The sequence below is a fragment of the Mauremys reevesii genome, linkage group 3 (assembly GCF_016161935.1).
Source record: "Mauremys reevesii isolate NIE-2019 linkage group 3, ASM1616193v1, whole genome shotgun sequence".
Classification (NCBI taxonomy): Eukaryota; Metazoa; Chordata; order Testudines; family Geoemydidae; genus Mauremys; species Mauremys reevesii.
Genome location: NC_052625.1, coordinates 94995648 through 95017178, shown reverse-complemented (window position 1 = coordinate 95017178; position 21531 = coordinate 94995648). Strand labels below are relative to the sequence as shown.

Sequence of the window (21531 nt, the reverse complement as noted above, 5' to 3'; positions counted from 1 at the left end):
TAGTCACATGGTGAGTTGTTACATGAGTACAATGGGTACTCTCATTGTAGTCACTGGATTTCAGTGGGACTTCTTGTGTGAGTGATTTTCCATCCAGTCTGAGTAAGGGCTCACAGTCTAGCCCTAAATATTTGTTTTGCTCATGTTCAGTTCAGGCTTTCTTATTGCATTTGTCTGTTCAGTAGTTGCTTATGACCCTATGGAGTTTGCTTCTACTGTACAACTCCATAATGCCACAACTAGAGTTTTTGCATATTTACAGTTTGGTACAGTTTAAGACATATATGGAGCTGGGAAATACACAATTACACAACTGTACTAACACTGTCAGGGTCTTCTCTTTTTCTTTGTACTTTTCAAAAAGGCAATTAAATATCAAAATTTATGTGAATGCAGAATCATGGGTTGCAAATTTGAACAAAAACAGCAGGAAATGCAAATATAACAATTCCATTAATAATAAATAATAATAAATGTGATCATGTGTTACATAGTGAGCCAGATCCTCTGATAAGTCACTGAAGTCAGCAAAGCAATGCCAAGGATTTGGCCAGTATATTGTAAATTATAAAGGCAGCATTCTAAATAAAAACTATATTATAACACACCAACATAGGAACGCTAGCAGCATGGTCAGTAGCACATAGGGTAGAGGGGAAGGAGGAAACTGAACTTCTGTCATATGTGCATAGAAAACCCCAGTTTAATCAAGGGCCCATCATCCCCTGTAGCTCTCAAGTCTCCAGGCAATAGTCCTGCTGTCCTTGCTCTGCCCCTTGTATTGGGGGCAGACCGCCTATGCCTGCATTCTCCACCACCTGTAGTGCTGCAGCGACTCACTGGCATGTCACCTCCTGCTGGTTGTCCTGGGAATTAGCTCTTCAGCCTAAGAAGTGCCCTCTGCTGGCCGATGTCCTGCTTGCCATGTCCCTCCTGGACCCCAGTGCCCCTTTATCTGGCAGCGTCCTCACACTTTGGGTCTCCCCTCTCCAGGGAACCCCCAACTCCCTATCCCCACCTCACTTCAGTGGCTACTGTCAGTCACTATCTAGCCCCCGCTCACTGGGGCAGACTGCAGTCTATACCACTCAGCAGCAAGGGGTGTTTGGACCTGCTGCCTTTGCCTACCCTGGGCTGTGCCTCTGCAACCCAAGTACCCTTCTCAGCCTTTACCAAAGCCTGCAGCCGGGGGGAGGTTTCAGCCTGGAGCTCCCCAGCTCCTCTGGCCTTTCCCCAGCCCTGCTCCACTCTAGGTATCCTGCTAAACTCTGGGCTTGGCTACACTTGCAAGTTGCAGCGCTGGTAGAGGCTTTCCAGCGCTGCAATTAGTAACCGTCCACACCTGCAAGGCACATCCAGTGCTGCAACTCCCTGGCTGCAGCGCTGGCTGTACACCTGGCCAGGTTGGGGTGTAGCGATTGCAGCGCTGGTGATCCAGCGCTGCTCATCAAGTGTGGACACACACCAGCGCTTTTATTGGCCTCCAGGGAATAAGGAGATATCCCAGAAAGCTTTTAACTAAATTACTCTCTTTGTTTTGTTATGCAGCCTCTCTTTGTTTTGTTGTGAACTCCGATCGGAGCTCCGTTGAACTGCTTATCTAAAAAACAAACACTGATCACAGCAAACAGGAGCTATCTGTACCTGGCTGTGAACGATCAAATGAGAGGCAGGGAGTGAATGTTTGCTTGACAGAGAAACAGCGTTGGAGGCAGGCTGTTTGCAATTAAGACCAAGGGTTCATGAACATTTTGTGATTTTTCAATCCAGGAAGCTAAACTGTTGGCTCCAAAAATCCACTCTCTCTCTCTTCCCCGCTCCCTGTCACAGTACACCACAGGGAGTGAGTGAAACAGCGGGGAGTCCGTGTTGGAGGCAGGCTGTTTGCAATTAAGAGTTAAGACTAAGGGCTCGCGAACATTTTGTGATTTTTCAATCCAGGAAACTAACACACAGTGTTGGCTCCAAAAATCCACTCTCTCTCTCTTCCCCACTCCGTCACAGTACACCCCCCTCCACCCCCCTTTTGAAAAGCACGTTGTTGCCACTTGAATGCTGGGATAGCTGCCCATAATGCAGCACTCCCAACAGCGCTGCAAATGTTGCAAATGTGGCCACACACCAGCGCTGGTAGCTGTGAGTGTGGCCACACACCAGCGCTGCTCCTACACAGCTGGATGACCAGCGCTGCAAACTACCAGCGCTGCAAACTGTAAGTGTAGCCAAGCCCTCTCACACAGCCAGGCCCATCTCTCTCCACAGCTAGAGAGAGACTCTCTCAGCAGCTGCCTCACAGCCCTTTTATAGGGCCAGGCGTGGCCTGATTGGGGCATGGCCCCAGCTGAGGCTGTTTCCCCAATCAGCCCAGCCTTTAGCTAGCAGCCCCAGCCCTTTCCCAAGGCTGGCAATAACTCTTTCAGGCTCAGAGTGGGTGATGACCCCACTACACAAAGTATTATAAACATTATACATATATAATTTTCTACTCTCCATTGTTTGTCAGACTCTCTGGAAGATTGAAACAAAATCTCTTTTCCTCCTAATTTTGTCATTCTTTTCTGGCAAATCTTATTTTTATCTTTCCCCCTTATATTCCCCCAAGAATTCCTAACAGATTTTTGAATCAACATAGCTTGTTTTGTTAAAGCACCAAAATCATCAGTAAAACCAGTATAACTTTTGTTAGCTAACAGCTGCAGTAGAGCCAGCAGAGGGTGCACTGAAGCACAGAACTCTGTTTTGGGTAAGTCCCCCACATATAGATTATTCTTAAAGTGTGTGTAGAGGAGATTGGAGGGAGACAGTCATTTTTGCACACTGTTATTTACTTTAGTGAAAAACAGTGTTCAATCTTTATAACAGACCAAAACTTTAGGAGCCCATGCCCCATTAAATATGTAAATACAAAAATTGGGGGGAAAGTTTTACATACATTGGCCATAAGATAATTCCAGTTGCTTACATAATTTTCCACTGACAGTACCAGGAGACGGGGGAAAGAAAGGAAAAAAGTGTTTCCAAAAATTGTTTGTACATTTGAATGCTGTGTTGAAGGAAAGCGCAGGAGAAATAAAGTGAATCCCAGGCTCAGTTCTCCTGACCTGAAACACCCACTGAAGTTAGTGGCAATCATGCCTAAGTAAGAACTTTAAGATAAGCCCCAGAATCCTGACTTCTCCCTATAGCACAGAAGACTAAAGAACTTTGTTTCTCTTTCTCCAGTAGCCAGAAGTGTCTCAAAATGCAGTGCCGCATCAGTTCTCAAGTGTTTTGTACACTAACGGGTCTTTCACAAGTTCACACCTAAAATGAGGTTCAGCAGGTAGAGACTGGTCCATCTGAAACCATGAACAGTTGTGAGCAACAAATTAAATTTTTTAGTACAAAGAAAACGTGCTGATAAGCCTATACTGACTGGTGATTTCAAACAAACAAAACAAAACAAAACCAAACAGTAACTGTATGACAGCAATAATGAGAGGTCTAATGGAGTGAAAAACACCTGTAAAGGTCAATGGGCCTGAACCAGTCCCCATTGAAGTAAATGACAAACTCCTCTTGACTATAGTGCCACAGGATCAATTCCTGAATTATGACTGGGGGTAAGTCTAAAAAAAAGAAAGCAGTTTGGACTCTGTTCTTTTGTTTTTTAATACAGGCAACAGAGTTGCATATTTTCAGGGCCCAGGTGCCACTGAAACAGAGACAAGGGTATGTCCACATTGCAGTTAAACACCCGCAGCTGGCGGGGTCAACTGACTCGGGCTTGTGGGGCTTAGACTGCGGGACTGTAAAATTGAAGTGTACACATTTGGGCTTGGACTGGAGCCTGAGCTCTGGGACCCCACAAAGGGAGAGCCTACAGCCTGGGCTCCTGTCCAAGCTTGAATGTCTACACAGCAATATTAGAGCCCCACAGCCTGTGACCTGCAAGTCAGCTGACAGAGCCCAGCTGTGGGTGTTTAACTGCAGTGTAGACATACTCATATAGACGAAAAAGATCACCAGCCATAAATGCAGAATCAGCATGGGATGGGACAATAAACAGCTGCTGAAGGTCAGAAATTAAGAGTAAAGCAGCCTGTAAGAAGTCAGACATGCAAGGAGGTCAGGAAGGGACAGATAAGGGATTCTCCCTCTGAAAAAAAGAGACTAGCAAAGGAAGCAGCCAGAGAGTAGAAATCTCCCAAAGCAGGCAATCAGAGTAGTTCCACAGCAAACCAAGGAGAAGAGAATTTATGTGAGTAAGATTGTATGAACAGCTAACAAACAAGTTACCCAGCAGGGAAATTCAAGAAGATGAGGGATATGGGTGAGGAAGAAACAATGTTTCTTAGAATAGTAGCATTTTATTGTATATCTTGAAAACCCCATTAGCACAAGCAACAGACACAGATGGGTTTAATTAAAATACAGTAAAGCAGGCCACAACCATATAAAGGGAAAGGACTCCTCAAACCCTTTCTTAATCTTACTTGAGAAACAAATTTTGAGAAGCAAAACAGATTAAAACTCCCCCAATAGTTAGGGGTGTTTTTATCCACATTTTCATTTTGGCCAATCTCTGTTTCATCTTGATAAAACTCCCATTGGCTTCAAGAGGTGTTTTGCTTGAGTAAGTTATGGATAAGGACTTCAGAACTGCTCCCAAAGGATGCAAAATGGAATAATATATGATTTTCCAAGGCAGAGATTATTCCATCTTGTTAACAAGGCCTATAACTTAGACATAAATGTAAAATTATCATATGTAGCATTTTATAGAAATATTAGAATTGAATATTAGAGAAAGCAGCTGAACATTTTTGTCTTCCTGGTAGACAACTCTGCAACTCAAAAGATTTTTCTCCCTAGAATGCAGTATAAATCGGCCTATCAATTTTCCATACCAAAATGAAGGTTCAGAGATGAAGTAGAATGTTAGTGATTTCCATTACAATCGCTGTGTTGCCAACTTTTGTGACTTGTGAGATTTTGTCTATTTCCTACAGCACCAGCTCCTGGAGTCATATGAATATGTGCAAGCTTCAGCTTTAATTTTTTTAAAGTAAGTTTCCAGCCCCCATGAATGTGGAGTAAAGCTTGAAAACATAACTCAAATGTAATCTAGAGATACAATAGTCAGAAGTTAAATAAACAGAACTCTGATTTTTTAAAAAGTTAATTACTGTAAAGCCAATCTTAGGATTTTTCAGGACCTGGCTAATGATTATTCCACACTTGGGGATAGCAGTCTTTGACTGGTCTCTGTTTGCCTCTACTGGCTTCTGTGGCTCTTTTCCAAAATCTAGGGTGGAGCTGCAAAGACACAGAACAATATCCTTTTTTTAAAGGTCTATAAAATAAAAAGACCAAATGGAGTCCAAAGAAAAGAATTGGCTCATGTGGTAAAATGTATATCATAACTAAAAGCAAAAGAGAGTTTACTAACTACATGTAACTATGATGTCTTCTTCACCAGGTTCCTGAAAGACCACCATATGTGTTAGACAGGTGGAACTTTTGACTCTAACCTATCCAACAAAGTAAATTATTTCCCTCTCATAGTAGATAATCTGATATTTTTCTATTCACTGATTACCTTAAATGCAGTAAAAATACCATCTATTTGCTTACTAACTTTGTTCTTTCCCATTTGGTAAAACTTGATTAGTCTCCAGTGGTTTTGGTGGTGTACATTCATTTGCTGCCTTTTTTTTGTACATCAGCATCATTAATGACATCAGGTATCTACATTGTTCTGTGGACAATGCTCAGTTAAGTCATACTACAGGGTCTTCTCCTTTACTTATAACACTTGATTTTCCCATCTTGCTATTATGAATTATAACTATGTAACTACTGTATATTATATACAGTCAATTCATAAAGTAGTTTGAAATATTATTCAAATACAAATGGCACTTTTCAGCATGGTACCTTTTAGACAAATAAAGAAGGAAACCCTGCCCTGAATAGCTTGCAATCCAAGACCCCAATCCTGCAGTTGGCTGGCTGTGTCTCTATGGAATAATACTGAACTCTATGGGGATTGATGTGGGTGAAGAGGTGCATCAGTGCAGTTACAGGATTGGAGTCTTATAACCCAAACCTGCAAACACATATACAATGAGTAACTTTACTCATGTGAGTAGTACCATCAAAGTCAATGGGATTGCTCTTGGGAGTAAAGTTACCTGTACATTTACAAGATTGGACTCTGTATTAAGACCAAAACCATCAGGAGGCGATCAAAAGCACAAGCCCATATCATGCCACATTGATCTATATGAAGAACCCCTAATTGATGTCTATGGAGATGTTTGCTTGAAACTTGATGGTATGACATAACCCACTGGGTCGCAGGATAACAACAAGGGAACTGGGAGTGATCACAGTACGACCCTGACCATGCACCGAGTTCTATTTGTGGGGACTTCTAGAGATGTTGTGGAATCCTACTGATTTCAATGGGGCTTCATTTGGACACAGACATCTGCTCACACAGCTCAATGCAAGATCCTGGCCTATGACACCTCAGGTGAATAATGTACACAATGTCAGGGTAACACCATTTTTAAAATTTATTTTTAGTTTGTATGAAGGATGTTACAGAAATTATGGCCCAGATCTTGCAAATACTTATTCCAAGTCAGTAACTTTACTCACATGTGTAGAATTAGTGATGTGCATAAGAGTTTGCAGGACTGACCCCTCTGGTCGGGTTAGGAGAACTTGAGATAGCAGACCCTGGGTTTGTTAACCTAGGCCTTGAGCATCAACACTTACTTGTAACCCTAGGTTATGAATTTCTGAACCCTGGGTACCAACCTGGGCGCTAGTGTTTACACTGCATTACACAGGTCCAAGTCCAGCCACCCACATTCCAGACTTCTTAGCGCCCTCCCCAAATGTGGCTGTTTGGTGGGACTGTTCACCAAACTTGACTGTTCAGAGGACAAAGAAAGCCAGCCTGTGGAACTGTGGGTTGCTTTTGGCAGGCTCCCAGAGCATTGGGACTCTCAGTCTAACTGGGCTGTGTCTACACTGCAAAGCAGTAGGGCTTGAACCCTTGGTCCAGCTTGATTCAGGCTCAGACCCACCACCCCTGTGGGTTTCTGGGTCTGAGCCCTTGGTTAGTGCGATCTGTGAGCAGATGGAAGGGGAGCCTGAGTTGGAACCCTGTGCTCATGCTGTGATAAGATACCCCCAGCAAGGGTCTCCCAGCCTAGGTCAGCTGAGTTGGGCTGGCAGGGCTATAAAATTGCAATGCAGACAGCGGGGCTGGGCAGAGCTGAGCCCAGCTGGAGCCCTCCCTCTCGCCCTGAGGGGTCTGACCCAGCCTCCAGCCAGAGCCCGAAGGCTAACACTACAGTCTTCCAGCCCCACAAGCTCATGAAGCCACCCCGGCCAGACCACCTCTGGCAGGGCCGGCTTTAGGCCTATTCCACCAATTCCCCTGAGTCGGGCCCCGCACCCAGTGAGAATCCCTTCCCTGGCTGGAGGCGCCTTTTTAATTTTTACTCACCGGGCGGCGCTCCGGGTCTTCAGCGGCACTTTGATGTCGGGTCCTTCAGTGCTGCGGAAGACCTGGAGCGAGTGAAGGACCCGCTGCCGAAGTGCTGCCGAAGACTCGGAGCACCGCCTGGTGAGTACAAGCCCCACGTGTTTTTTTACATGTTTTTTTTTAGTCATCCCTGCCCGGGCCTCCTGGAAACTATTTGAATTAGGCCCCGCACTTCCTAAAGCCGGCCCTGACCTCTGGCCCTGGTGCTGGTCTTTCAGTGCAGTGTAGACGCACCCTGAGCGCGAGCCGGCGGGACTCCTGTTCCCCCATCAGAACCCTCGCTCCTCCCCCACAGTTGCTGGCGGAGGCGTCCTCGGCTGAGCGCAGCTGGAGCCTGGGGGCAGCGAGAAGCCGCCGCCGCCGCCAAGGAGTTAAACAGCCCGGAGCGCTGCGCTGCCGCACGGCTCCTCTCCCGGGCTGGCCGGCTGGCGGGGCGGGCTGTTGCTGACGGAGGCGGGAGGAAAAGCCGCCGCCCGAGCCAGGGGGCTGCCAGCAGCGTCCCCGGCTTCAGACCGGAGTCAAGGCAGCAACTTCCTCGCCCCCGCCGCGGGGAGCCACCCACAGGCGAGGCCGAGGCAGCGGGCGCGGGGAGGGATAAAGTCCCAGCGAGCAGCCCTGGGCGCGGCGCGGCGCTGCCTCCCGTCACCGCGAGGTAAGGGGCTGAGAGCGGGCACCGGCGCGGCTGGCTCCTGCCTTGGGCACCGCTTTTCAGCGGGGTGCCCGTCTCCGCTTCAGCGTGCAGCGGCTGCGGGCTCCGGCTGCCCGGCGCTTGCAACAGGCATCGCCCCCCGCTGCCCTCTAAAGAGTGGCGGCCTCCCGGGGCCCCTGCGCTTTCTCTGCACCCCCGCGACAGCCCCTCTTCCCCCCGCCTGAACCGGGCCAAGGCGAGCCCAGAGCCCCGCATGGGAACTGGAGGGAAACGTTTGCAAACTTCTCGCCCTTGGTGGGGCACGCGCCGGGGGAATGGTGAGTCGCTCCCGAACTCCTCCGGGCTGCTTAAGCGATGCAAACCGGCGCTCGTGGCAGAGCCGCTCGTTTCCATTAGTCCCAGGGGAACCTTTCGCCGGCTGCAATGTTGTGGAGCTGCAGAGTGTGTGGAAGGGGCACTGGCCGTGGGGGCTGAGGGGCTCCAGCTGTTCTTAACAAAAAGCGCTCGCGAATTTTGAGAGGTACCAGCTAAAAGGCAGATTAATCTAAACGCAGCGGACTAGGAAGGGATCAGGGCTTTGAAGTGTAAAGGTGGACACGTGCTATTGCTCTAGGAAGTAAATTTTGGAAAACCTGAGTAGTCCACTACTATCAAACGTGACTTTTGTTTCTATTGCAGAGTCGGAGCAATAAAAGTTGGAGTTTTGCTCTTCCGAAATGCATGGAAGTGGGGCTCGAAAGCAAAGCAAAATTAAATAAAAACTGGAGGACCTTGGTGTTCGGTGTCTGAAGCACTTTTTAAAAAGTGTTTCATTCAGCAAATTGGCTAAAGCCTGCTGTTTGCCTTTGTGCAACTTTTTTTAATGGAAATGGGGCTTTATTTGAAAAAGCTGTGCAGCCCTGCACTAAACCTTGTCCAGCTGGAGCTATTCCTGAGCTTAGTTCCAATAGCCTCAGGGACTTGCTGCCTGATGGTGACACTTGTAATGATTAAGGCATCTGAGTGCTGTGATAAGGCTACTACTATTCACATCGAAGATGTGTCTGTAGCCACCAATCTCCCCTATTATGGAGGTTGTTCCATCCCCCGATTGTTACAACTGGTGATCTGCTTATTAAAACAGGGGGCACCTGCTTCTTTTAATTCTCTTTTAAATGGCTTTAAACAAGTCATATACTTGTTTGTTTAATAAAATTGTACTTGAAAAAGAACCTTATCACAGGTACTGACCATCTTATATGACAAACATTTGCAGAACAAGGCTTTATAAAAGTCAAATATGTATAACATTACTATTTTAGTTAGCGATGCATGTAAGTTCTTCCTGGTATAAAAAGAAAATTAGCTACAAAGGAAATAAAAACCATTTTGCTATGACAATAAAAAAGCCAAATAGATCTATTAGTGATTTTGAAATTGGCAAGGAAAATGTGTAAAGACAGTATTTTTCTATCAATTTAAACATTGTGAAGCAGAATTCAGTGCTCAGATGTGCTCCCATCGGTTTCAAAGGGATGTGTGCATGTGAATCCAAGGGTGTAATCTGGCTTTGTGTGTGCCCCATGCTGCATTCCTTGCACACCCAAATGTCCACTGAAACCAAGTTAGGCCTTTTTCTCTTCTTCTGGAAGTTAATTTTTATGGCAATGCTCTTTAGTTAATTTTCTGAATAAAATTATGACTTCAGTAGGATGCTTCTATAATGAGAGTTTTGGGTGTGCAAGTAATGTAGGAAGGAACCCATATTTTGTAGCAGGGTTTCGCTGACGGTTACCTCCCCAACTCTACCTTCATTAATACAGGTTTTTTTGTTTGTTTGTTTTTTTAGCAAATGAGCCTTTTAGATTTGGGCCTTGATCTTGCAAATATGCCTGCACATGTTTAACTTGACTACCGTAGCAGTCTCTGAGGTCAATGGGACATCTCATGATGGTAAAGTTAAAAACATGTGTAAGAGTCTGTAGAAGTGGTGCTTTGTATACCAATAAACCACATAGTTTAAGTGACAGAATATGCAGTATTTTTATGAAGGGTGTATTAGATCTTAAGGTCTTCAGGGCAGGGGCTGTTCCTTACTGTGTATTTGTGTAATGCCTAACACACTGAGGTCTTGATTCTGTTTGAGATCTCAGTATGCTACCATAGTACTAACTACTACTACTAATTATCACATGGGATAAACATGGAACTGAGCTCAACACCATAGCATGCAGCAGTAATGGATGCTGCTCCACGGAACAAAATGTTTGTGTTTCTCATTCCTTAAGCTGGTAAAAAAAATTGAAAATCGAGTTTAGCAGAGTAGGGACCTTGTGCATAATTACGTGCTATGGCAATAGTACTGCTTTTAATAAAACCCTTTTCATGGACATTTCAAAAGTGTCAACAGCTTTGTAATTCTGTGGGGGGTTTTTTGTTGCTTTTTTTTTTTTAACTGGATTAGTTTTTAATTTATACTCTTTTTGCCTTTTTCATTTTTGAATAAAAAAAACCTTTTTTTAATATTCAGAATTCCTTAATCCTGAAAAAATCCCACCACCTGACTAGGCTTATCAATCATAAAAAGCAGTGCAAAAAAACTCCCCAAACAAACCCACCACCATCCACAACAAAATACACCCTGAAAAAGGAAAAATTAATCTCTCTGGAGAAAAAATATTTAGAACAACAAATGGAGTAAGTTGTGTTTTAATTAAAAAATAAAAGTAAAGGTAAAAACACAAAATATTTTGCAAAAAAAAGTGTTGTGTCTTTCTGCATCACAGTTCTGTTCTGTGTGCCTCATGGGGAGTGACTGACCTCCCTGCACACTGCAGGAGCTATCTCTGTAGCTGCTGCTTGTGGGGGGGAAAGCTTCAGGGCTCTCTTATAGGTCAGTCTTATGTTCCTCCCACCTGGTCATATATGCCTCATGTGGAGGGGTTTTTGGCCTATAGCCAGCTGGAGGTTAAACCAAATCATATAATTTACTCAGCAGTACATTATTTTCATAAATTAAATAGAAATGAAATTATTGTTTTTCTCCACAATTGTATTTATTGAGTTTAGTTTTTACAAAAATAATGAAAACAGAAACCTTAATAAGTCTCTGAATGTATATGAAGAAAGCCCACAATGAATAAATTGCAGAGTTTTGGGAGCAGTGACCTTCATCTTTGTACTTTTTTTTTTTTTTAACAGCACCTCACACAATGGGAACCCAATCTGATTGGGACTTCTGGATTTTACTGTAATATATGTGGGAAAAAATGTCCTTCATACAGTTGGGGATCGCACTGTGTGGATAATAGACTGCAGGTTTATTACCAGAAGTGTCTTGGGTTTTTTTCAGTACATTATTACTAGTATGTCCAGTAAAAGATGGTGTGTGAATGTTACTGTAAGTCCAAGGTGTTGACCTTTAACACAGGGACAAGAGAGGTCAGGAGCGTATGCATGGCTGCAATGACTGTACTCAGTTGAAAAGTTCACAAAAGGTATCAAACTGGTGTAGAAGTCCTGACAGCTTCCTTATAGTTTGGCAACCTTATATATTCTCTTTTTATGATTATAGTTATAAAGGAGCCCAGATCCTGTAATTGACCATCATTGGAGAAGTAAATAGGGACTACAGAAGTGCTAAAGTTGAGCATGTGCTTAAATGTTTATTGGATTGGGGCCATAGTTTTTAAAGAGGATAGCCAGATTGTTTGTTTGCTTGGGGGTAAATTGATAGCTCCATTGACTTCAGCCAAAGTCTCATTGACAGTCATTAGGCTCCTTTAGTCACTAAGAAGGTTTTGAAAATTTTACACACAGTAATTTGTGCTGTTTTAATTTAAAATAAATATTTACAAGAACGTCTGTAACAATGACTTTCTTAAAAACCATGAAAGAAAAAATACCCATTTTAAAGATCTGCATTGGGTGTCTTTATGGACTACTGGATGAACAATACTTGCTACCAAATATGCCTGCCTTCCTTATTCACGTTGCTTAGCACTTCAATTCCATGAGAGTGCCATCTAAATTTATAATACAATGAGGACCCATTACACTCTATTGCAGAGGTGGGCAAACAACGGCGCAGGGGCCACATCCAGCCCTCCAGACGTTTTAATCTGGCCCTTGAGCTCCTGCCGGGAACCGAGGTCTGGGGCTTGCCCCGCTTCGGCACTCCAGCCGGGGAGCAGGGTTGGGGTCTTGCCCCATTCTGCACGGCTCCTGGAAGCAGCAGCACATCCCCAGTCTGGCTCCTACATGTAGGGGCGGCCAAGGAGCTCCGCACGCAGCCTCCACCCAAGCACTACCCCTGCAGCTTCCATTGGCCGGGAACCCCAGCCAATGGGAGCTGCAGGGGTGGTGTCTGTGCAGAGCTGCCTGGCTGCACCTCTGCATAGGAGCCGGACGGGGGACATGCTGCTGTTTCTGGGAGCTGCTTGAAGTAAGCGCTGCCCAGTGCCTGCCCCTCTGACCCCCTCCCTTGGTCATAGCCCGGAGCACCCTCCTGCACCCCCAACTCCTCATCCCCAGCCCCACCCCAGAGCCTGCACCCCCAGCTGGAGCCCTCACATCCTCCTGCACCCCAACTCCCAATTTCGTGAGCATTCATGGCTCACCATACAATTTCCATACCCAGATGTGGCTCTTTGCAAACTTTGTGGCCCCACCCCGCCCTATTGTGTCCACATGTTTATATAACCCATATAAAACCCCATAAACAGCCAAATCACAACAACAAACAGTTAAATATTGGAGAAGCTCAGACAAATAGTAGCAAGGAGATTATATAATACAATAGCTAAAGAAATTATTAGGAAGCTTGTTCCTGATTCAAAGACTAAAGGTTGCTTCTGGTGGATTGTGTATATTTTCTAGCTCCTTCCCCCAGTTTATGTACCAAACTGTGTACTGCAGACGCGGTATGCTTGCCCCCCCCCCTTAGAAAACGGGTTGTGAGGCCTTTATTAGCAATTTCCCTGCTTGTAGTTACTGCTTGAGATAGGACAGCTGAAAGTAGGTTGGTTGGTTTGTTTGTTAGCACTGATTCAAATGAGTGTTTTACTTTTTCTTTTTGTTCTCTCTCCTGATTTATTTTAGTGCACTAGAGCCCGTATTTGCATTCACTGAAAGGTATCTGGGTTTAAAGATGCTTCTCCAGTGAAGACTACCTTAAACCTTAAGATAATTTTGTTGAGCATTGTTTCCCCTTCTGTCACCTTTAGGTTTTTATTTCTTTATGCTGCTTTATACCCCTCTTTGCATCTCCCCAACTCCTTCTGTCATTATTGATTTTCAAAGAGCAATACAAGTAATTAGAATGATTCAGTGGTATATGGGTAATAAATAAATTGTGGTATATACAGTTTGCAGAAAAAGCCTTCAATTTGGAGGACTTGGGGGAAATTGTGAGGTTAAGAAATAAGTGACTTAAGAAAAGGAAATGCTAGTTGCTTTGTACTAAATGCTGTTCTTTTCTTTATCCCTGTTACCATTTTTATTTAGATCAATGTACATTTATGATCTGTATCCTAATTTTGGGCCAAATCCTAGACCAGAGAGCAAAGCCCAAGTAGAAGTTTTTTTGTTTTGCATGCAAATCTGGCCCACTGGCACAGTGCTAGGGAATGGAATGCTCTGCCACAGCTTGAGAGGGAACATGAGAACCTGGGGAAAGTACACTCAGTACATGGCTGGAGGATTCTGGTGGTGTTGCAGATGACGAAGTTGGGGGAACTTTTATTTGAACAGGCCCCCATAAAATGTAAGACTGATTCTGCTCTTTGTTCCATGGGATCTTTTTACCTGTATTTCACTGTCTAGGGGTCGTTAAATGAAATTAATAGGCAGCAGGTTTAAAACAATAAAAGGAAGTATTTCTTCATACAATGCACAGTCAACCTGGAATTCCTTGCCAGAGGATGTTGTGAAGGCCAAGACCATAACAGGGTTCAAAAAAGAACTAGATGAATACATGGAGGATAGATCCATCAATGACTATTAGCCAGGATAGGCAGGAATGGTGTCCTTAGCCTCTGTTTGCCAGAAGCTGGGAACGAGTGACAGGGCATGGATCACCTGATGATTACCTTGTTCTGTTCATTCCCTCTGGGGCACCTGTCACTAGCCAATGTCAGAAAACAGGATACTGGGCTAGATGGACCTTTGGTCTGACTCAGTATAACCATTCATATGTTGTTCTTATGCTCTTATGTCATTGTGGCTTGTTTTGAGAACTGTGGATTATCTAATGACCTCCTGTGCACGTTATTTAGTAGAAGAAATAATGAATAAATTTGCTTTAATAAACGGTATGTTAAGTTGTTTATAGTGCTGTAGCTTCTTGGTCCCAGGATATGATAGAGACAAGGTATATGAGGTAATATCTTTTATTGGACCAACTTCTGTTGGTGAAAGGTACGAGCTTTCATGGAGCTTTGGCAAGCAAAAAGGGTATGTGTCTCCCCCCTTCCCCCGATCAGGTTAGCTCAATCAAATTAACTTAACATGACTGAGGAAAGAACAATAACAAAAAACCCAGTAAGATTCAGGATAACACCATAGAGCCATGTCAGCTGGCTATATTGTAGCCTGGGTGGAGTACAGGCTACAACAATGGTTTTCAAATGTTTTTTTTTTCTGGCGACCCAGTTGAAGAAAATTGATACCCACAACCAAACAGAGCTGGGGATGAGGGGTTTGGAGTGTGGTAGGGGGCTCAGGCCTGGGGTAGGGGGTTGGGGTGAGGGCTGCGGGGTGGGGCTGGGAATGAGGTGTTCAGGGTGTGGGAGGGGGCACTGGGCAGGGGCTGGGGTTGAGGTGCAGGAGGGGGTCAGGGCTTTGGGTGCAGTCTCTGGGGTGGGGCTGGGGATGAGGGGTTTGGGATGCAGGAAGGGGCTCAGGACTGGGGCGAGGAGGCTCAGGGCTGGGGTATGGGCTTATCTCTGGCAGCTCCCATTCAGCAGCACAGCAGGCTGGCTTCCCACCTGTCCTGGCACTGCAGACTGCACTGTGCCCCAGAAGTGGCCAGCAGGTCTGGCTCCTAAGCAGAGGCGCGCAAGCAGTTCTGCACGGCTCTTGCTCGCAGGCACTGCCCCCCTCCAGCTCCTATTGTCTGGAAACTGGCCAATGAGAGTGTAGAGCCAGTGCTCGGGGTGGAGGCAGTGCGTGGAGTCCCATGGCCACTCTGCTTAGGAGCCGGACCTGCTGCTAACCACTTCCAGGGCACAGCACAGTGTCAGAACAAGTAGGGACTACTAGTTTTTACTGGCCAGCTACTAGAGTCCCTGGGTGCTGAGCAAGGGGACCCAGTGCCTTGCATTCCATGACTCAATACTGGATCACGACCCCTGCCCCCATTCAACCCCCCTGTTCACCTCTCTCTCTGACCGCCCTGACCCCATCTACACCCCCGCTCCCTGACCACCACCCTGAACTCCCCTGCCCTCTATCCAACTCCCCCTGCCCCCTTACCACGCTGCCTGGAGCACCAGTGGCTGGCGGTGCTACAGCCGCGCCGCCCAGAGCACCAGGACAGGCAGCTGTGCCGTCCGGCTGGAGCCAGGCATGTCACTGCGCAGCACAGAGCACCGGGTTAGGCCGCAGCTTTGGAGCCGCACTGCCCGGCATGAGCTCGCAGCCCCATCGTCCAGAGCATTGCGCCGGTGGCGCAGTGAGCTGAGGCTGCGGGAGAGGGGGAAGAGCAGGGGAGGGGCTGAGGGCCAGCCTCCCGGGCCAGGAGTTCAGGGGCCAGGCAGGAGGGTCCTGCGGGCTGGATGTGGCCCACAGGCCGTAGTTTGCCCACTTCTGAAGTAGACCCTAGCTTTGTGGTGTTTATCATTACCTGTTTTAATTAAATGCTTCCTACTCTGAGAAGAGAAAGAGGCAGGTGCATACATGTTAATAGTACCCAGTCTCCATTCATGCGGCGGCGTTTTTTTTGCCTCAAGGAAAATTTTTTGTCAAAGATTTGAGGTGTGAACCTAAAAAGTAGAATACCTTGTTCAGTTCAGAAAGTAAAGGCAAACATGCATTTAGAGGAGTATTGTCAACTTAAAAACTCAGGCCTCTTTGAAATGTCTGGGACTTTTGCCCTTGACTTCAATGGACCCAGGACTTCACCCTGTATTTTGTAAACAAACACATTTCTTTATCTGGTATTAATAATATTATAGACTATATTAAAAAGTAAGAATTCTAAAAAGCCAATAAACTAGTCACTGCCTAGGGCTTGTCTACACTGGCACTTTACAGCGCTGCAACTTTCTTGCTCAGGGCTGTGAAAAAACACCCCTCCTCCCCCCGAATACAGCAGTTTTCAGCGCTGTAAAGTGCGGGTGTAGACGGTGCACCAGCACTGGGAGCTATGCCCCTCATGAAAGGTTTTTTTTGTTTGTTTGTTTTTTGTTTTAGAGCACTGGGAGAACGCTCTGCCACGACTAAACAAGCCACGTTAATGTTGCCAGTGTAGATGGGCCCCTAGTCTCCTTGTTTATTTTTTGAATTTCTCTTAGCTTGGACAATGAAAATCAATTGTCATATTCAGCTTTCAACTTTCAAATGTTTGTGCTTCAAGTACTGCAGGAAAATGTTTGCATAAAAGTAACAATGTTTAGTGGAACTAAAAAAGAATGGCAGAAACATTTCTATTGGTCTTAGGTTTTAAAGAAGTTTATCTTTACAAAATATAAATTCTGAGCCAAATTTAAGTTGACAATGTCTCTAAGTGTTTTGTAATGCTAGCTCCAGAAGAAGAGTAGAGTCAGATTTTAAAGCTTTTTTTGTTTTTCATTAAAGAGGTTGAACTGACTTGTATACTTTTTTTTTGAATATATTTATGATTGTGTAAAGAATCAAAATATTATGCATGGTCACGCTGTGATTTTCTTTATAGTCGGATTTCTAACTACATTATTAATTGCTCTTCGGTAACATTACTTCTGTTTTCCCATGTTGTTTTTTAAAAAAGAAGCAGGATTTTTAGAGAGGAAACACGTCAAGAAGTTAGCAGGCTCTTTTAGTCTGTTGTAGGAACAGGAAATAAGACTACACTCATTGGAGCTAACAAGAGGAATACATCTTAGCTTGTGCACAGTTCCTGCCCAAAAGAAATTCCTACTTTGCAGAGAAACATTGGTCCTTGACCACTCTATATTGTGTTAATTAAATCAGTTAGATTGCATCACCAAGATGCTAAAGGGAGTTTGCATTTTATATTAAAAAATGAAATTATAGATTTTGCAAGAGTTTTGTATAACTGTTTAGATACATAATGCCACAATGTTTCATCATATTATTTGTTATATATTTTACATTGTTGATTTGTTTTGATGTTCACGACTTGGAAACTTATGCTACAAAGATTTTGATCATAGTTATCTTCTGCTAGAAGGCATTTGTATTTGCATCTACCACATTGACTCCTACTATTTCTTAAGTTGGAGACTGAAAAATTCATGAACAGCTTTTAAATGTCAAAAGAAAAGAGAACAATTTATTTCCCTTTGCCCCATTTCTACAATACTGAACGTAATAGCTCATATTTTCGGTTGGTGAAACAGACCATCAGAGACAGAACACAGACTTCAGTGCTTAACTAGGGTGATTATGCTAAGATTGTGGAGCATTTGGTTATGCCTTTTGGTGCTACATTTAGATAGATTGGAGCTGCTGTAATTGCAAAGTGATCAGGCCATAACCTGGTAGTGGTACCAGTAGTTAGTGTGTAGTGGAGTTTTTGCAGTATCTATGTAATCTGTTTTGCAGTATCTATTTTATGTAATTAGCTTGTGTTATCGTATGTACAATAGCAGAGAATACAGAAACTTGAACCATTGAGATACCATTGTTTGGAATACAAAGCTTGTTAAGTAATTATACGCTTCCAAGCTCATTCAGTGCTGAGCTGTAGGCATTTTGTCTGAAGAATTTTGAGCAATTGTTAAAATCCATTTAATTCTCACCCCTAATTTTTATTCCTTGTCATTTACACAAACATTTGTTTGGGGCTGACATAATCTCTGCGTAATCTCAGTTTTTATGAAAGTTTGAGAAATATCCAACAAGCCATTTTATATAGCTGCTAAAAATGTAAATGTTTCAAGTTTGTAACACTTGTATCACCTTCCTGTTGTAGCTGGTAAGTTAACAGCTTTAACTCTACAACCGCAAACATGTCATGCCTGTACTCTTCAATGTATACATATGCCTATGGCAGGTTTCAATTGTTCAGAACGAAGAAAGTGATACAAGTCTTTGAAGTCGTAGCTTTTTTTTTGTGTGTCTCTCTCTAAATAATGGGAACTCATGCATCGCACATCTTCTAACATTCAAGGATGCATATGTCCTAATAATCACCTCCATTTTACTACTCAACTGAAGCCATAATGCGATGATGTCTGAATGGGTTCTCCAGCAACCTGTCTATACTCACCTAAACCCAGTAATATGTCACTTGACTGTATTTCCTCCTTCGGTTGTCTATAGTTTACCACTAGTTACTGGAAGTGACATGCTGTTCAATCTTCACCCTCCTTTTATTTTTCCATATCATCCTAAATTCCTCAGCTTCTCTGGAGGAGAAGGGAAAGTATGCTCCTGGGTTCAGTTTGTAGAGGACGACTAAAGGAGGTGACCTTCCCAGATTTCCTCTCTTTCACACTCTTGTACAAAGCCCCAGATTCTCCAAGGTATGTATGTACTTATTTTCCATGAAAATCAATGGGACCTATGAGCTTAAATACCTTTTGAGGATCTGGGCCAAAGTAATTACCAGTCTCAAAGTCCAGAGTGTTCTGTGGCAATGTAGGTACCATGGGAAACCTGACATTTTAACATTTAGATTGTCAACTCTACCACTAGTTATTTTTCCAGGAAGAATAAATTCAGCTTTAACTGTGCAGTCTCGCATTTTGTGTGTGTGTGTTTTCAAGCTCCCTTCCTGATATTATTACTATTGCAGCTCAGGAGGCTGATGGTGAAATAAATGAATACCAAAATAGGACAGTTTTCTTTAGAGGAAAGCTGTTGTTTTAATGATTAGTATTAAATTCTGTCTTAAAAATAAATTAAAGTGATACTTAACAATAGTGACTTCAGTGTGATTAATCATGGGTGCAAGTGCTCATCCTTATAACTGTGGTCCCCATCTGGCCAACAGTGCCCGTAAAGTGCTTTGAATAAGGAAAAAGTGCTACATAAGTACTAAGCATTATTATACTCTCTTCAGTACTACCACAAAACCAAGAATACAAAATCTCACACAAAAAGTTTTAAGTACCAAACAAAAAATCTAGTGTCAATGCTGAAGTTCTGTCTTTATCTCACTCTTTGGCTTGGTCTTCCCCACCAGAAAAAGGTATGTGTTTACCATGGGCTGGCTAACTGTGTGTTAGCTATCCTGCTGTAAAATCCTATTGAGACATGGCACTGTGGTTTTACAGTGAGGTAAACTAGGTGATGTCAGCCACAGACAGAGGTAGAGTGTTGACCTTGCCTAGCTACCTCATGGTAAAACCTACAGGTGCCTTGTCCCCACTATCATTTTGGAGTGGGAAAGCTAATGCACATTAGTTATCCTGTAGTAAATCCCTCCCCCGCCCCCTTTGTTATAGTGAAGACAGCCTTTGTCACCTTAAGATGGTGGTTCAGCCTCCCTTTGTTGAATTAGCTGGTCTTTTGTGGAGTTCTGGTAAGTACACATGAGGCATATGGCTAGCTGTTTATATTTACATTATTTATCATATGGTGAAATTAGATGCCCAGTAATTATCAGCAATCAAGGAAGTTACGCTTCTAATTATCCATGCAGCATTCAGAATATCTGCCCTCTTATAATTATTTACATAGTACCAACAGTGAATTAGGCACTTTATAGATATGTAGAAAGACAAGGTCCCTGTCTCAAAGCATTTACAGTAACTAACAGCAAAAGAAGAGTAAGAGTGTAGTTTGTAATTAAAAACAGTGACTGATCAGCAAGGTTTGGCACATGTCAATTCCGTGACTTCTAATCAGTACTCCAGCATAGGGTTTTGTGTATGTGGTTTACATTTTTGAAGAAATGATTCTTCTCATGTCAGGTCAAACTGTACATACTAACCTATCTTTGTTTGTTGTTTTAATGATGGGGCAATAAAAATGATGGCTAAGCAATAATACCATTTTGAACTCAACATTGTATTGACATTTCCAGCGCACTAAATGTGAACTTTGATTCCACAACAGCTTGTACATTACTAACAAGCTTTGATAGTCTCTTCCTGGTAAACAAGTAATTGTGATTTTTCTTGTTGCAGTCTGTATATTACTACTTATAACCATCAAATCACATGCTATGAACTCTGTCCTGAGAGAGTTTGAGGGCAGCTCCTACTCTGGCACTAGTGGAGAAATTTGGAGGCAACTGACACAGTTCAGTCTGCCACTTCAGTAAAAATTTAACTGTCATACCTGCTTGTAGCTCACATTAATACCATTGGGCGATATCTGTACATATGGAGAGGAGCCTTTCAATCTAGTCAAGATTGCGCAGTGTTCACAGTTGATTCACTCTTATTCTCTCTGGAAGAGTCAGAGTCTCTTTATTATTACATCAAACAGAGTCTTATGGACTTACACAATATTCCTGATAGGCTTAAACTAGTGATGTAACTAATCAATTAGAAATTGCTTCAGTTTAGCCCTCCTGGTACTACCAACATCTGAATGTATGGAGTTTGTTATGGATCAGGTCAGGTTGGATTCTGAAGTATGTCTGTTTTCAGATCACAAAGTACCCATTTCCCTCCCATCCAGCCTGGCAAGAAGTAGAAGAAAGCATGGAGGAGCTACCATTTCCATACTCAATAGTACTGTACTTCAAACAAATCAGTTGAGGATGTAGTTTTAATTTCTCTTGAAAGGTATATAATCAGTCTAGAAGAGTCGTCATCCAAAGGGCCCCTTCTGATCTTAAAAATTATGAAAACTAAGTGGGAGCATCCTTTCAGCAGCCCATGCAGGCTCTTCCTCCTTACCTGGACCTCAAAAACATTCTTGTGATCAAAATTAAATCTTGCATTGGAAGACGCTTATGGTATTAACACTTTAAAGAAACGACAAAGGGAGTGGAGTAAGAACAGGGGACTAAGAGTCAGAGCTCCTGATTTGTGATTTTTTTTTCTTTTTTTTTTTTTTGGCTGTGCTGTAACTATGTGATCTAGTGCGAGGTACTTCATCTCATGTTGCATAGGTTTGCCCATTGGTAAAATGAGTACAGTAACTTTGCCTACCTCATGGAAGTGATGAAGCTTTATTCATAGCTGAAATGGCCTCAGAGGAAAGATGCTATTTCAGTGCAAATATTTTAATTTATTCT

The 21531-nt window shown here is 43.6% G+C and overlaps 1 protein-coding gene across 7 annotated transcripts in view; it reads left to right on the top strand.

Annotated features, from left to right (window-relative positions):
• Window positions 1–21531, top strand: part of TIAM2 (TIAM Rac1 associated GEF 2) — a 260221-nt gene that overhangs the window by 14595 nt on the left and 224095 nt on the right. For 3 of the 7 annotated variants that reach the window (XM_039528204.1, XM_039528196.1, XM_039528202.1), the window contains exon 1: window positions 8111–8198. The exons of 1 other annotated variant lie outside the window; for it this stretch is intronic. The gene's annotated coding sequence lies outside the window, so the exon portion shown is untranslated. Of the gene's footprint in view, window positions 1–8110; window positions 8199–8312; window positions 8513–8623; window positions 8716–18841; window positions 18863–21531 lie in introns of those variants that run through there. 3 more of the 7 variants (XM_039528197.1, XM_039528200.1, XM_039528201.1) reach the window with 3 other exon arrangements.